Source organism: Protopterus annectens, chromosome 12.part0 (genome assembly GCF_019279795.1).
Source record: "Protopterus annectens isolate FY-2018-M chromosome 12.part0, PAN1.0, whole genome shotgun sequence".
NCBI lineage: Eukaryota > Metazoa > Chordata > Ceratodontiformes > Protopteridae > Protopterus > Protopterus annectens.
Genome location: NC_056746.1, coordinates 928,421,584 through 928,437,683, shown reverse-complemented (window position 1 = coordinate 928,437,683; position 16,100 = coordinate 928,421,584). Strand labels below are relative to the sequence as shown.

At 43.2% G+C, this 16,100-nt stretch overlaps 1 long non-coding RNA gene across 1 annotated transcript in view; it reads right to left on the bottom strand.

Moving 5' to 3' along the window:
- Positions 1–16,100, bottom strand: part of LOC122816882 — a 111,349-nt gene that overhangs the window by 80,428 nt on the left and 14,821 nt on the right. The window contains exon 2 of the long non-coding RNA XR_006367115.1: positions 3,586–3,801. This is a non-coding gene — a long non-coding RNA (uncharacterized LOC122816882). The remainder of the gene's footprint in view (positions 1–3,585; positions 3,802–16,100) is intronic.

The window sequence follows — 16,100 nt, the reverse complement described above, 5'->3', positions numbered from 1 at the left end:
AGTCCATGAGAAGTAAACATCTCTACGCTGTAAAAGTCTCAGGAAGTTATTCTCCTTGTCAGTTAATCTTATCCTTTTAGGTGAGGATGGAACATATGAAAGTAAGCGAGTTTTGATATCTTCTAAATGATACTGCTCCTCTTCTAAATGATACTGCTCCAAGCGTATGGTGTGTAGAACATACATTACAAATAACTGTTTGCGCCCTACTAGGCTACTTAAGCGATGGTGCCATCCCTCCACCGTATTACTACGAGGATAGCCACGTAAGCATGTATCCCAATGGTTCCAGAATGAGATGTCAAACAATGGAGGCAGTCTCTCACAAGTAACATTCCTGATACCATACCTCCTTGGTCTTCCTAGAATATAGTTATTTCTAAAGAAGTCACATAACTGTTCCCCAGTGTCAGGCATTTCAGCTGATATTTCATCCAGAGTAGATGCAGCTGTGTCAGGGGATATAAATGCTAATGCAGGTATCTGCTTACAAAGTAATGCAAATTGTGTATCAGTGCCAAAAAATTATGCTAACCTAAGTGTCTGGATTTGTCGTCAGACAAGCTGACAAAGGTGGAACCAGCAACCCTTAGCATACTTTCAGGGGAAATTTCTAGAGATGCAATTAACAGCACCCTTTTCAAAATCATGGTTGGTTTAAACATCAGTTGAAAATCACTGCATAAATGTATGACTGCTTTCCAGAACTGCTCATAACACTCTTCATTCTTTGATGGCAGTATGCCATATACAACAGGAACAACCTTTCCTGGTGATGTGCCTGTGAGGCTGCAATGGACTGAATACACTTGTCTGCACTCTCTAGTACTTATCGGAAAAGTGCCGTCTACTAAAATGAATTCAGATATACAAAGCATCCTCAAATTACACTCTGTAGTTAGTATGACAGTATTACTTGAATTGCTACTAATGTTTGTATGATGAACGATAAAATTCTCATTTTTTTATTGGTAGCATTTCAGAAGTCAACTCTGTTAGGGATTCCAGTGTACACATACTTTCCATCCTATTTCTGCATCTTACCCTACGAACAGTCTGCTTTAGTGCATCTGTGTTAAGTAAAGTTGTAACTACATTAGTAGATGTACTTGCCATCACCTCACTAACTATTTTACACGGATTTTCCAAAGTCTGCTCTGCTCAACGTTTAATAGCCTGGCATACCTTCCTCTCCTCATGTTTTATGTTATCAGGTCCATGAAAATGAGCCATACTCCTCTCAAGCTTTTCTCCCTCAACTGACTCTTCTGTGACACAATGCCCCTTACATTTGTCACTACTCTTTTTAGTGCAACACCAGTAGTTCCTACTATCAGTAGATTTCTCTTAAGTTATATTGGTAGCAATCCACACACATTTTCCGGCCTTTCTGAGACTGAGACAATACAGTACTGTATACTGTGCCAATTGTACCTGGAGAGTCTATTCCATTACATCGAGTAGACATCATGTCTATACACACCTAGAATAAATAGTAATAATTAACAGAAAATGATACAAGTATGCCTACCTGGAGAATATCATTATGTTATAATATTATTTATTGTTATACTTGCTATTATTAACATTATTCCTATGAAATTTGTATAACATGTTATAAATATGGACACAATTTAGACAGCAATTGCTTTACAACGTCCTTATTCCTGCTACCTATGTCTGTTTTATTTGCATATAGCACCATTACATTAACTTATACTGGTAATATAAAGTAGTATTAAGATTAACCACAAACATTTTGAACAAGACATCAGATATACTAATAAATCTATGGATAGACAAAGACTGATATGTCATTCTAATGGTTAAATAAAAGTAGGTGAATACAGCGTTTATACAAACTTTGCGATTGCAAGCACTGAAGGAAACCACTCAGCGTTTTTGTTGTTTGGATGACACTGAAAGCTAACAATATTCTACTCAAAATAACGGCATAATGACGTAGTAAAACAACATTAAGGAATAAATTAAATAATATTGTTCAGTATATCATTCCGGTTTAGCAACATTACTCAAATTAAGCATGATTCAGTTGAACTAGTACTAATCTAATCCTACATAATATGTACTACTTACAATTTTAAGTGAGCAGTAGTAAAAATGCCTGCATGTAACATACTACTTTTTAAAATGACATTGCCACACACTCAGATGCCTTAACATAACAATCTGCAAATATCTTACACCCTTTGCTTAGCATTCACACAACGTCAGTCAATGTTGTGTTCAACCATAGCTTTCATCCGATCGACTTACTACAGTCAGCAGAGTTAACAATGTAACATTATGAGAATTCCAACTCGGAAACATTAAATGTTACCATATACACTACATGTTATTTAATAATGGCATAAAACACCCACCTGCACAGGGTTTTAATGACAAAACATACTTTTCTACTTATTTCCTGGTCAGGAGTTATGACAAAATGGTGAAATGGCATTTAAACATCTTTTCCTTTATTATTACTTACAGTATATTCACCCTGCTGTGTTAATCTATCAGTATAGTAACGTACTGTCATTCAAATGCATATGCCTTTAATAAATGGCGTAAACCGCACTGCCGACGTCATAAATACGAGCCAATGTATCCTACTTTATGGACGACAAGGAAATAGTAGAGTATGTTTCTTCGAAGTGTATTGCAGTTTCGGATTGTTGATTTAGCACTCATGACAGTCGGAAACAGAATTTTTGATGAAATGTTATTCAGGTATGTCATTTTCATACATTTCATGTTTGACGATGCAATAGTAAACCTACACACACACACACACACACACACACACACACACACACACACACACCATTTTACTACTGCATTCTCTAACTATTCTCCATGTATTTCTGACCCCGTATTGTACTAAAGGCTTTCAAAACAATACAACCCAACTTAAGTCAACTGATTATACTGACTGTTCATCACAAAGATGGTATCACTGACTAATCCTGTTCTTCTCTGGTGTTGTGAATAATTGTTTGCATGGCGCACACTTTATAGGATCACATAAAACCATATAAGCACACACACGTGTGCACACATATACACAGTGTTATGGTTATTTCAGCATACTTTAAAGAATAAAGGACACTGACATCCTAGAATAGCCAGGACACTCGCACATCATCTGCTGGCCATCATGTAGTAATGACAACAACTTGGCATGCTAATGGCAGTTTTGGATATCACTGTAAGTGGACGACAGGTTTTCATGCCCATACTTTGTTTGCATTCAACACATTCTGACAACTGCTGTGTAAATGTATGTCAACCTCGACCCAGGACAATTCAATTATTACATCATAACTCGTGTACATTTCTTTATTCATTAATTATTCTAACCATTGTTTACAGGAATGTCCAAGTGGCAAGTTCCACATACCGTGACAGCCTCTACTGATGCTTCACATGCAGAATGATAAAAATGCAAAGAGCTCACATTGGTATTCAATGTTACATACATGACTTACATGTATCTACATGATGAAGCATGTTCTGTGCTCTAATAATCAGCACCAAGTTCTGCACATGCAAGGTCAGGCAGTTGCATCTGTTCCTTACCTGTAAATCCTGACAAGACTCTTGTCCCTTGGGTCATGCCATTAATTGGTCCCTACGTCTCTGCCTCCTCACTCTACTACTTTCCTGGTACTGATGCTTCTGCCTTCTAGAACTTGTGGGAAGCTCCTGTCCCACAGGAGTATCACAAGTACCTGGAGTCTGTGCCAATACCTTTCCACTGTTGTTCTCGTTTTCCATGTTGTCAACCTATGCAAACTGAAAGCACAATACAAACACAATTAGCAAAAATTGAAGTTGCACATTATAAATCAACATGATTTTACTACAATTGTTTTACTTGTTAAAAGCAAGATTTCATCTGCATTTTGTTTCATCTCTGCCATACAGCACTCATTTTCCAATGTTAATATCAAACTCAGCCAAAGATACATAATCTAGCCTACTCCATTAAATTCTGATTTTGCAAAATGGTAAGCTATTGAAAAAAATGTAAAATAGTGCTGTTGATGTTTTTCAGCAGTCAGTTCCGACACTATCCCTTCAGCTATCAGGAGCTCTGATTCTTATTATCAGCACCAGCAACATTTATCATATGCTTTTATACTCCAGTGCTTGCTAACTATTTAATTCATAAGGAGGTAAAACTGTATCACAATCACTTTTTATGCACCGTCTACCTTGCATTTTGCTTTTGGAATGTGAAACACAACTGGCTAAGTTGCACAGCCATCTTATTCACAGATAAACTAATTCTCAAAATGTTCATCGATGGAGTCTCCATGTAGTGTTTGGGTACTGTTCACCATGAGTAATGTTACCTTAGAATACATCTCCTGCTATCTTAGAATACATTTCCTTCTCACCAAATCCTCTCCCTAATGTACCTCTAACACAACTCTGAAGTTTGATGTTTGATCATTTACTGAAATAAAACAAATGTCTTCCAAATGTTCAAGTCAAGCTTCATTTTGGCTTACTGCATTTTCAGTGATTTGAGATACCTGTTTTTCCACTTTAAATATTCTCATAAAACTCATCCCAAACCAAAACAGTTTTAGTCACTTCTATTGCCCACTCATCCTGTGTAGTTCCAAGGTGTATCACCATCTGCTCAATCTCTACATTTACATGTTGCTGTGATGAGAGTAACTGCACTTGCTTTTTACTAAGCACGTGTTCAGTATCTCTCCTGGATTCAAGTATCTACACCTTATAATTCAGATGACTCACCCCTCATCCATTCTAATTTTGTATTTAACTTCAGTCTCCAAAAGCTCCACCATCACAACACAAGAACGTGTTACAGACATTGCTCCTCTATAAACAAGGCTATTGAAAATTACATTTTCTAGACCCCTTCTGACAGCAAGTGGACAATCTGTAAATCTTTAATTCATATTGCTTGCAGCAATAAGTTTATTCTGCCATAACACCCACAATGGCAATCTAGAGGTAGGACTGCACTGTGCTTATTGTGGGACAGGCATTTACTTAGCAACTACACCAAAATTTGTATAAAATAACCTATAAGCCCCTCATTCATTTATCTTCATTACTGACAGATGAAGTGTACTATGGACCCTGAGCGTTTTTTAAACCATGAATTATGCACACACACAAAATTAACATTTTTCATTTTCTTGCTTTACTAAAATGACCACTACTCAAGCAAAGCCGGACTAATAATGATGGTTTACCTTGATCATGACTGATGGACAGGCAGACCATTTTCATTCACTGACAGCCCCATTCTCAGCAGATACACCCTCAGTGTTAACTGTGCACACCTTAGACAATGACTGCAATTACTAAATATATTTCAAGCTTGTTTCACACAACCACAGTCAGACTTATAAGGCACAAACACACACACATTTGGCAAAGTTAGATGGCTTAAAACTGAGCACGAGTTTAAGTTACTTTCATCCACAGACAAACCCCACTCCTACCCACTAGTTATAGTCAGTCAGCTGTGTGCACCTAGTCTGACTGAATGAAAAACAAACTATACCAAAATGCCTCTGAGCAGTGTAATAAATGTAAAGTAAAATGAAACACTACTCGAACAAAACAAAAAAGGGTAGACACCGCCAAATGTCAAACAATTTAATATAAAGGTACAAAGATTAAGCGCTGTCAAGCATAACACACAGGCCTTCAGAATAATGACATTTCATTCCTTACATAACCAATCACACGTTTTCAATGATCTCAACAAGCAATAATAACGGTGCAACTAAAAAAAAAACAATAACAGTTGTAGTACACTTAAAACAGTATAAAACTTAAAAAGTCTTACTTACACTTGTTTTATTCGTGTAGTGATACAAATACTAACACACAACCTCATAGTACAATATGCATGTACAAAGCAAGAATATAATGATGGACCCAGACCCAGCATCAGAGGCACATATCTTGCATATACTTAAAAACTTGGCAGGAAAAACAGCTTTTGTATTAACATACATTTTCTGAAGGATCAAAAGTATCAAACTCCAATGTCCATCTTTACTTCATCAATGACATATGCTGTGATTTGCAGCGACTTCCCAAACCATCAATCTGATGAAGAACAGATCAAAAATAGGATATAAATCAGTGCCATTTTGTGAAATATGGACACGAGAGCTATACAATTTCAGCTTTATTCCCCATGAGTAATAGCCACAAGTACTTGACTTATTTCACACACATCCATATTATCCTGCAAAGAGAAGCCACAGTGGTGCAGCGGTAGCATTGTAGCCTCACAGCAAGAGGTTCTCCCGTTCGATTCTCGGCTGGATCGCCCTCTGTGTGGAGTCTGCATGTCCTTCCCGCGGTCGAGTGGCATTCGAAAGACATGCGTAGAATGGGAGTGCCTTCGTTGAATGTTGAGTGTCGAGCTGGCACCTCGGCACCGTAAAAATCTACTGCCAATCATTAGCGGACCGGAGTTCCACTGTGGCGACCCCTAACCGGGAGAAGCCGAAATAAGAACAACAACATATTATCCTGCAAAGCCAGATGATTAATGGATCAAACCATCAGTGGCTACTCTACTCTCATCAACAATTACCCACGGTCCCTACTCTGTAGTTATAGCCACTCTGTTGTGGGCCCCTCATCTGGTTGTGATACAAAAATACACTCTCAAAACGTATAACAAAAGAATCTGGCATAAAGCACCCCATCTACATCACAAACACATATTTAAATAGTGCTCTTTTGTATTTAAGAGTTAAATCTGTCATTCATTTTTACAAGTACAATAACTTTCTTGGGTGGCGTAAGCTATGGTACCTTGCTGGCTAGGCTTACATAGGCCCTTGGGCCGATAGCCTAGTACCTACCTATGAACCTATAAGTGTATAAACTGTTCAAAGACAAATACCTGCCATCATGTAAGCGAGTGCAATCCTCAATATTTTGCAAGAAAACCACAAATTTGATGCCAAACTTAATAAAAATGTGTAAAGTCAGGCATGTCCATTGTATTCAGGTTCAGCTTAAAGTATCTACATTCACTGAACCCAAAGAATGAATATTCCAATTTGATATAAAGTTCTTTAAGTCACGCTATCTACCCAGTAGTGAGACGGTAGGTTGCTTTCCGCCACAGCCAGTCCCCCACCCTTTATTTACGCACTGCAATCCTCAATGATTTTCTAGAAAAGATGTACGAGGCAAAAAAATATATATATATATACATATATATACAAGGCAAAGTCAAGGACATTCTGTGAGATTTAGGGACAGTCTGAATTTTGTTTCACACAAAAGCTAGCAGAGAATATATATTTCATACAAAAAACAACTAATCCAGAAAAGCCAGACTTAAAACAAATGTGAAGTTGCTTTTCATCCACAGTCACCCCCCATTTACTGACAGCAATCTTCAATGACTTATTATAGGATCAGAGATTTTATGAGGTACAGATTGGAGTCCAAGTCCAGACAGTAAACAGTCTAAACCTATTTCACACAAATAAAGTCAGACTTTACACAGAGCTAATGATATATTTTTCCTCTTCATCTACAGTCAGCACACACCACCCCTTATTTAGTGGTCACAATTATTTTTAGTTAATCCACAACCACCAGAGTCTCCACCATATTTACTGGCTGCGCACCTCAATTCAATACTTTGAATCTAGTTGCCTGCCAGGATAATAATAAAAGGTCCACTTTCTTCATAATGCAAATAAAGAGAGAGTTATGTACTTACCATAACTTAGCATCTGTGTTATCCTATGTCTTCATTCATAACCACAGGATCTTGGATCCGACATTGGATCAGAGTCAGCAGTATTCAACAGATGAATCCAAGGCTCTGGCTCCTCCCTCTCCCATAATGCCCTGCTGCCCTCTATTCCCCAGATCGAGTTTGCTACCATAATCCTGAGCTACCCATACCAAGGTAGAGAGAAATACCTTCCAACTTCCTCCATGACCAAACCAGGTGGGGTATGGCGAGTGGAAAATGTGGTGAATGAAGACATAGGATAACACAGATGCCAAGTTAGGGTAAGTACATAACTATCTGATGTTATCAATGTCTTCATTCATCACCACAGGGTCAGAGTCCCCAGCTAGCATACATCCTGGGAGGCTTCAGAAAGGACATGCCAGAGCACTGTGGAGCCAAAAAAAGTCCAACTCCTAGAAATTAAATCCACCTTATAATGGGATACAAAGGTGTGAGGATTAGACCAACAGGCAGCAGTACAGTTATCAACAGAAAGGTTTGCTACAAAAGCTGAAGAAGTCACCACAGATCTAGTAGAATGGGCCCTAACAAGACCTGGAACTTCCAGGTGGTTCAGATTGTAGACCATAGAGATACAGCTAGATATAGATTTAGAAATAGTGACCTTAGAGACTGAAAGGCCACATCTGTTATCAGAAAAGGCCACAAAAAGCTGCTCTAACTTATGAAAATCTTCAGTCCTATGTAAGTAGAACCAAAGCTGTTGGTAAACATTCAAGGTATGAAGAATATACTCCCCTCTGTTGGAATAGCAGGGGAGGAATACTGGAAGCTGAATGCCTTGACTGATGGTCGACTCGGAAGCAACCTTGGGTAAGAAGGAGGGATTCGTTCTCGGAGGGAGACTGTCCTTGTGAAAGGTTACATAAGCAGAAGTAATGGAAAGAACTTGGAATTCTGAAACCCTACTAGCTAAAGTGATAGTGACCAGAAGGGCCGTCTTCCAAGACAGAAACTTGAGATCACAGGAACTGTCAGGTTCAAAGAGACTCCTAGTCAGAGACTGTAGAACCAATGTGAGGTCCAAGGGGGCGAAGGGTCCTTAATTGGAGGACAGAGCAAAAACACCCCTTTCATAAATGCCTTACAAAGCCTAGATGAAAAGGTAAATTCGGAGCTCTCGTGAAAATTAGAAATCACTGCCAACTGAAGCTTAATAGTAGAAAAAACTTGCTCCCTCTTGGAAAAGTGAGGGCAACAAAAAAAAGTATATCTGAAACCGAAGCAGAAAAGGGATCCAGATTCCTGCTCCTACCCCAGATCGAAAACCTTTTTCACTTGCTGCTGTACACTTTTCTGGTAGAAGGTTTTGGGAGGCTGAAATGATGGATTTAATGGGGGACATAGCCTGGGCTGCTTAAATTATCACTGGAACTGGACAAACCATGCAGTTTGGCATAGTGTCCAAAGGTTTAGGAGAAGAAGCCCCAACCGGTGGGAAATCAGATCCTGACAGGGATCTAGTATCTATGGTGCATACATCAGATGAGACCTGCTGAAGGAGAACCACTGCTGACTAGGCCAGAAAGAGGAAATAAGAATAAGGAACATCCTCAGGCATTGTACTTTCTGCAGAACCTTTGGTATTAAGCGAGTAGGAGGCTATGCATAAAGGAGACCCAGAGGCCAATCATGGACTACAGCATCTCTTGGAGACTCCCACAGAGGGGGGATCATCAGGGTGAAATATCTGCTGCATTTCTGGTTGATGGAGGCAAAAAGGTCACATCATGGTTGACCCCAACTGTAAAAAATCTGCTTTGCCACTGAAGGATTGAGGGACCAATCACGAAGACTCTAGATAGATCTGCTCAGCCTATCGGCCAACATGTTGGAATCCCCAGGTATGCCCATTGCAATAAGGAAGCAGAAGCAGCTGGAGGACATAGCCCATTCCCACACTCTCATAGCCTCTTTGCACAATGGGTAAGAACACGTTCCCCCTTGTTTGTTGACATACCAGACGACTGCCATGCTGCCTGGAATGCAACTGTCCCTAGTAGGTGGAAGTCTTGGAAGGCTTGCAACGAAAGAACTGCCCTCATTTCTAGAACGTGTATATGCAACTTGGTCTCTACTGGGGACCTCATGCCTTGGACAGTCTTCCCCCGAAAATGACCCCCCTTCTCCAAGAGGGAGGTGTCCGTGGTCATTGTGGCCATGGGCAAAGGGAGAAAGAAGGGCCTGCCTACACAGATCCTGAGACTGAAGCCACCACATAGGATGAAGAAAGCAGACCATTGGACAGCTAAAGTCCACTTTAACACACGCATGTGGTACCTGGCCAGAGGAACAAGAATGGCGGAGGCCATGCAACAGAGACCCCAGAAGAACCAAATGAACCAGGGTGTGACAGGTCCAAAATTGTGTAACCTGTTCCCATATCAACTGAATTCTGCACAGAGGCAATGTTGCAATCTCCAAAATGGAATCCAACTGAATTCCTATGAACTCCAATCGTTACGTGGGGATCAGGTTGAATTTTGCCAGGTTGACAGTTATCCCCAGATGACAGAAGAGGGAAAGAACATACTGAATCACCTGAATAAGTTGATGGCTCCTCATGGCACCTTTGAAGCAATCATCAAGGTACGGAAAAGACCTGGAACCACTACCACTGTCATGCATTTTGTTAACACCCGGGGGGGGGGTGTCAGACCGAATAGTAGGGGCTCTGAACTGGTAATGACTGGCCCCTAGCCAGAAGTGAAGATGCCTCCTGGAATGCTTGTCTATCTTGATGTGATAGTAGGTGTCCTGGAGATCCACAGAGCACATCTAATCATCCTTGTGTAAGTGGCAGAATGGACAGAGCAGTGACCATCCAGAACTTTGACTTTACTGAAAGATTAAGCTCGCTGAGGTCCAGAATAAGACATAGGTCCCCCGTCTTTTCTGGTACTAAACAGAAGTGAGAATAACTGCTGGATCCTCTTTGTCCTGCAGGGACCTCTTGGATTGCTCTTTTTAGAAGTTATTGAATATCTTTTGATGTCCAACCCCCTTTCACTGCATGAAATGCCTGGGAGGCAATGCCTTACCAGGGGGGGATTCCAAAAAGGGAATGAAATAGCCCCTGGAAATGATATTTAACACCCACTGATCGGAAGTGATGTTTGTCCAGGCTAGTGGTTGTAGAGAAATTCAACCCGCCCTGATTGCCTCCAGGGCACAGCGGCTGGGCAACACTTCAGGAGCACTGATAGGACTGCTCAGAGAAGGGTTCCCTGGGGCCCTAATTTTGCAGACCCCCCCCCCCACCTCAAGGGCATTGTCATCCATTGTAACCTCTCGCCCTGCATCTGGAAGAGGATTCGTCAGAAGTGTCCTGAAAGGGAGACTGCACCTTATGATACCACTTCTTTCTGGTTCCCCATTGGGTCGTTGAGAAGGACCTCTGGGGGGCCAAAAGTTTGATCCCTACTGCAGACAGAGAGTCTTCCCTTCCTGCTCAGTGTGGTCAAAGGGTCTTTTACGGAGGGTCCAAAGAGTGGAACCATTGAAGGGGGCATTAGTAAAGAATGCCTTGAAGGGCTCCACAAACCCACACAAGCATAGCCAGGCATGACACCGCAAGGCAATGCCTGTCCCAGCAGCTCGAGAGGCAGCCTCCGCAGTATTGGGACAGTAGCTTCATTAAGGAATTTGTGAGAGAAGTCAGAATGGAAAGTTTGTGAGACACTTGCTTGAGGCTGTCCGCTGGTAATAACCTCTGCAAGGGAAGGTGGACAGCTCTTGGATGAAAATCCCTTTGGAGGTGGATAAAATGTGCCAAACAGTCTCTGTCCAAAGGTAGCCAAGGCGAACACACACTTCCCAAAATGATCTATTGCCTGGGACTCCTTGTTCGGGGGATGGACCGTGGAGCTCTGTTAGCTCCTTCTTCGTGGTGGCAGACACCATGATGGCATCAACTGGTACTTTTTTGCTCCAGAACAAACGGTTCGCAAGAGAACTAAGGAATTTGTCGGCCCTCTTTTGGAACAGGCTCACTGTGTCCTGTTCCTTCCAGGCCCTACTGACTATCAGATCCAGTAACTCCTCGGCAGGGGGAACACCCAGGAGGTAGACAGGCCCATCCCAAAGGCCCTCCGAAAATACAGACTCCTGCGAAGATAGGGGTTTGAGAGACCATCTGCCCTTTTGTTTCGGGATGTCTCCCAGGAAGACATTGGGCAGAGATCTGGGGGACCCGCCTCCTTCCTCGAGGTCCGTATACTCTGTGAGAGAGACTGGAAAATTCCAAGTGCCACCTCTTGCAATTTCTCTTACAATGAACCTCCTCCACTTGGGTGTCCAGGGAGGACTCGGAAGAAACAGGGACTCGCAGAGGGGAGGAAACCCCCTGAAGGCTCAATCGGGAGGGCTGACCTAGGACAGGATGTGAGGCCGCACCAGCTGAGGTAGAGACGGGTCTCTCTCTCTCTACCACCCTGAAAGCTGAGGGTTTGGAATCAGATCCATCCCCCATGTCCGAGGGAGAAGTCTCCCCAGAGAGGTGGAACATGCCAGGAAACACCCCCCCCCAACTCCCGGATGATACTGGCCCTGAGCTACAGAAAGGTGAAGTGCCGAGAGGAAGGGATTGGTCGAAAAAGATGGTACCAGATCACCCCATGGAGCTGGCATTGACCACTCCAGTACAGGGCTCACCCCGTTCCGAGGATGGAGGAACAGAATAAGCCAAGGAACCTGGCAGGGATGAGAAAGGGGGAGTATTCGACCTTGCCGGAATCTGGCTGCAAACTTCCTGGTCTCTAAAATCCAAACCCAGCGGGGTTGGATGAAGAGAAAAGAAGCTGGGGGGTGGAGTTCCCCTGGCTGGATGGGCAGGAGAAGCTAGGAGACCCAGCTCTATATGGGCATTGGAAAAACTCCTCATCAGCCTGTCCATGTCTGAGGGTAGAAGACTCCTGGAAGATCTAGAGGAAGAAGAGAAGTGGGTGGACTTGGAGGGAGACCTGCCTGACCTACTGCCAGGCTTCGGGGAACAGAACCAATGTCTCGGAGCAGACAAATCTCTGTTTTCAGGTCTAAGAGATGGCAGGCTCCTCCATGATTACAATCGGATCTGAAGGTTTAATAGGCTCAGCAGACAGACCTGACGAACCGGTTAGATCAGAGGCTGACCCCATCTTGGTCGGATCCGTGGGCCTCTGATCTGGAGAGGACCTGGAAATGACAGATTGCTCCGCAGCTCTCAGATCTGAGGTGGACCGGGCTGGGATCGGATCCGGAGACTTGGGATCAAACAGCTGCGGTTTCTTGGCAGGAACTGGTTGAAGAGAAGGGGTCCCCCTTGAACCAGACCTTTTAGGAGTAATTTGCTGCGGCACTCCACTAAGGCCCTGGTGTTAAATGTGGCACAAAGGTCACACACAACCTCCAGGTGCACAGTGCTCAAGCAATAAACACACTCCTCCCAGAATAAGGCATTTTCCGACCGCACTAGGAGTGCTTTTTAAACCCAGCAGGCCTATCAGACATTCTAAAAATCTACAGCTACAACTAATGCAGAAAATGACAACTATCCAAAAGATAAGCCCAAACGGCTGAAAGCACAAAAAGGTGCCAAAGCTCACACACACACACACACACACACACACACACACACACACACACACACACACACACACACACACAAAACTATACTAACTAATCTAATTGGAAGCGTGGAACTACAAAAATAATAACCTAAAAGTACAGTTGTGTACACTTAACATAAATGTAGATGTTCAATTGTATTCACTGTTGCAGTCATCACCTGTGGGTTATCCCTGCTGTGGTAGCCCTTTGCCGGCCCGAATACCAGAGTCGATGGTTTTCTGCGTCGGCTGCTGTCGCATGCTGTCTGACGTCAGGTCGTCAGTGCTATAAAGGAGAACAGCCAACGCCATTACATCAGTTTTTCTTGCCCTAACCCATCAAGAGGCCCAAGTAAATATGGTAAAGTGGTCCTGGTGGCTAAAAGTCACCTTCTGAAACTTATGACTCCCTAAAAAAAGAAGATATAAGGGGGAAGGAGGGTGGGAAACCAGACTGCAACAGTGAATACACTCTAACATCTACATTTATGGTAAGTGTACACAACTGTACTATGTTCTTCATGTTTCACTGTTGCAGTCATCACCTGTGGGAGGATTCCCAAAGCGGAGGATAGGGGTAGGAGGCTTAGTAAGATACCTAGGAATGGATCAGCATGGCCTGCTGAACTGCAGAGGCAAACTCTGCCCTAGCCTTAGAAAATAGAGGTAGGTGGTAATGCTTGGTAAAGGTATGGACAGAAGTCCAGGTGGCAGCTTCCAGGATGTCCCTGGTGGGAACTCCTCTAAGGAATGCTGTGGAAGTGGAGGCTGTCCTAGTAGAATGGGTTACAATAGACTTAGGCGGGTTTCCATGCAATCTGTAACAGAAATGGATACAGTGTGATATCCATTTGGAAATGGTTTGTTTGGAAATGGGCTTCCCCTCTGCTCCTGGGGCAAAGCTGACAAGTAGTTGGTCCATTTTCCTGAAGGGTTAGGTATGGTCCAGATAGTATTCTGAGCATGTCTAGTGAGTGCAGAATTCTCTCCCCTTTTGTTCTGAGGGTTAGGAAAGCAGGTGGGTAGACATATGGCCTGACAGAGTTACATTAGATACCATCTTGGGTGTAAAGGAGATTAGTCTTCAGGGAGATCCTGTCTGCATGGAAGATGATGAAGGGCTCAATGGCCACCAGTGCTTGAAGTTCTGAAACTATTCTGGCTGAGGTGATAGCTAGGAGAAAAGCAGTCTTCCAGGAGAGGAATCTTAGTTCTGCTGAAACAGCAGGTTCTAAGGGTGGTAAAGTAAGTTTTCCAAAACCTAATTCAGGTCCCAGGCTGGAGTAGGTGGCCTTCTGGGAGGTCTGATATTAGAAGCCCCTCTGAGGAATTGCTTAATCAAGGGATGGGAGAACAGGGGCTGTTCTGCATCAAAATGAGATGGCTGAGGCATGGATTTTAATAGAGGAAAAGGAGAGGCCACTATTAAGTAGCTCTGATAGGTAGTCCAGGAAAAGAGGGATGGAAGGTTGTGAGGTATTGCCCCCCTCTGGAATGGCTCGAGGACCAAAATCTTTTCCATTTTCCTGCATAAGATTTTCTGGTGCTGGGCCTTCTGGCCTCTGTGATAATGTCTAGGACCTGTTTGATTAACAGGGGCCCCTTTATTTGCCTTTAGAGTATTAGCCATGCTGGCAGTTTGAGAGTCTGCAAGTCTGGGTGCAACATTGCCTGCCGCCCCACCTGAGTTAAGAGGTCTGAGATCAGGGGAAGCTGCCTGAGAGGCTGTAAGTTCAGGCTGCACAGTAAGGGGTACCAATGTTGTCTGGGCCAATCTGGGGCAATGAATCTCCTCCCTTATTTTGACTAGTACCTTTAGAATAAGAGGCAGTCAGGCAAAGGAGGGAATGCGTACACAAACAGGGTATTCCAGGGGAAGGTCAATGCATCCACTTTCCACACTAGGTGGTGATACTCCCTGGTACACAATTTTTTTCAGCTGATGGTTGAGGTGTGAAGGAAAGAGATCCACCTCCGGAGTCCCCCACTCCTGAGTGGTTTGTAAAAAGATTTTTCTGTGGAGCTGCCATTCATGGAGTTCCAGTAAGTTTCTGCTTAAGTGGTCTTGCCAGGGTGTTGTTGAGCCCTGGTAGGTATTGGGCTAGCAGGTGTAGTCCCATGAACAGGCTGTCAGCCATAGGTTCATAGCTAGCCTGCACAGAGGGTAAGATTGGGTACCTCCCTGTTTGTTGATGTACCACATTACTGTGGTGTTGTCTGTTTTAATAAGGAGAACCCTGGGCTTGAGATGGGGTTTGAAGGAGGTCAGAGCCTTTTGTACTGCTATCATTTCCTTCAGGTTGATGTGTAGGGGAAGGTGCTGTGCATCCCAAAGACCTTGGGTGCACCTGCCTTCTAGGTGAGCGCTCCAAGCTGTGTCTGCAGTGTTGGTGGTAGTGGTCTGCCCGGTTGGGGGAAAGGTGAAGGAAAGACCTTGTTCTGAGCACAGGCCCTTGCCCACCAGAGAAACTCAGTCCTTATTACAGGGGATCAGAGGGAGAGAGGTCTCCAGAGGCTGAGAGTGCTGACACCAAAGTTTCTTTAGGTACCACTGAAGTTTTCTCATGTGAAGCCTGGCAAGAGGAATTAGACAGGTGCAAGATCCCATGTACCCAAAGGCTAGGAGGAACTTCCTGGCAGTGAGGTGAGTTCTGAAAGCCACCTGGGTGAAACAGAGAGGGAAGAAGCTCTTCTTTTCTGAGGATAGGAAGGCCATT